General features: G+C 47.0%; 1 long non-coding RNA gene across 1 annotated transcript; it reads left to right on the forward strand.

Annotated features, from left to right (window-relative positions):
• The first annotated feature begins 275 nt into the window (after positions 1–275).
• Positions 276–1,388, forward strand: LOC311312311. Its single transcript, XR_014630562.1, has 4 exons — positions 276–329; positions 426–507; positions 753–824; positions 1,250–1,388. It is a non-coding gene; the product is annotated as an uncharacterized lncRNA (long non-coding RNA).
• Positions 1,389–1,641: the final 253 nt, after the last annotated feature.

Below are 1,641 nucleotides of genomic sequence, written 5' to 3' on the forward strand. Positions count from 1 at the left end.
TTGCATAATAGGTACTCATGATGTGGACTACTAATATAGTGTCTTGCAAAATCTATTTAATTACTGAGTGTGAAGGGTGGTAGACATGTTGCCCTGTTCCTCTAAACGTGTCCGAAATCACGTGGTCCTGTGGAGTGTTCATGTCAGCCAACGAGAGGGTCACCCACCCACTCTCTCTCTCTCTCCCTCTCTCCCCTCCCATGCTCTCAGTTGCCAACCTCCCAGTTCTTGTTTGAACTGAGCAAGAAGCAGGTGAGCGGGACAGGAAGAGGCGCTAAGACGGGGACAGGCGTGGCCAGGGGCAGTCCTGGGACAGCACCACAGGCTCTGTGAGTCATGTTCAGTTGAATGCCCTCATGAGTATTAACAGAAGAGCACCATATACATATGCACACATACACTCTAACATGTCGCTCTCTCCTCAGCTCAGCCCAATGGTCTCTGATGGTTCTGTCTGGCCAGCCCTTAGGTGGAGAAACACCTGATCATCAATATAGGCAGGCACACGTAAGTACAAATGCACATACGTTTCCATAGACGGGATAAACAAATGGGAATATTGATATTGAGTTAATGTTAGCGGTAGACATGTGAGATTCATAAGACGCATCACTGACGCCAGTGACGCCACAATATCAGGGAAATTGAGCAATTGCTTCCCTGTAGTGCAAACTTGCAAGATTCGCTCAGTTATTAACCCTTCTTGCCTTTTTTGTTGTTGGTTTTCTCTCTCCTCCTTCCTCTCTGTGCAGTTCTCCTGTGTGCTGAGCCGCTATCCCATGTATTTCCACTGCTGACAGGGTAGAGCTCAGCCCCATGCAGAAGTGAGTGATGAGGAGAGGGAAGATCATTTTCCCGTTTTTTTCCCCTCCAGTTTTAGGAACCGTCTCAAGAATGTGTTCCCCACTTTTATGCCTTTAAATCAGGGTTGGAGTATTCCAGGTGTGTGGCCATGGCCATGGACACCAGTAGAGGAGGGAACCAAGTGTCTCATTCTCTCTCCACAGTTGTGTGGTTGTAACCCCCCACTAGCTACATATTCATTCAATCTTTATTTAACCTCGTGAATCAATTGAGAGTAAGCTCTCATTTACAATGACGTATAATCACTCTATATTTGAACTTGTACTACAGGTGAGATAATCCTTTTTAATGGTCTCTCTCATTCGCTCTCCTAGCTGTGATGTTAGAGTTGTGCAAGACTTGGGTGTTCTCCTGCTCTGAGTGCCCATTCTCCTATACCTCCCAGATCTACCTCCACAAGCACATCAAGAGGAGCCATGACAACCTCTGTCTCTGCTGAGGAACACACAGAGCATTATGAAGTAGCCAGTGCCTTGGCGAAGGTGTTTGAGCAGCAGTCATCAATGGATTAACTCCCAAGACACAAGGAAGAGACAGCGCAACACACGCTATGACTCCAGTGACGAAGGTAATATAATAAAGTGCATTCAACAGTCCCAAAAGAGTACTACTTGAGTTGACTAATCTGAGCTAATTTACCTCTACTATATGTTCCAATGCCCAGGCAGCCGGTCGGCAGAACTCAGACCAGACCAGCTATGCCAGGTGCCAGAGCCGGAAGGCCTGCTCTGCCAGTTATCAATGCAGGTATCCATGCATGTTTGTGTTGGTGAAATG

This window comes from Borostomias antarcticus, assembly GCF_949987555.1.
Source record: "Borostomias antarcticus genome assembly, chromosome: 8".
Classification (NCBI taxonomy): Eukaryota; Metazoa; Chordata; class Actinopteri; order Stomiiformes; family Stomiidae; genus Borostomias; species Borostomias antarcticus.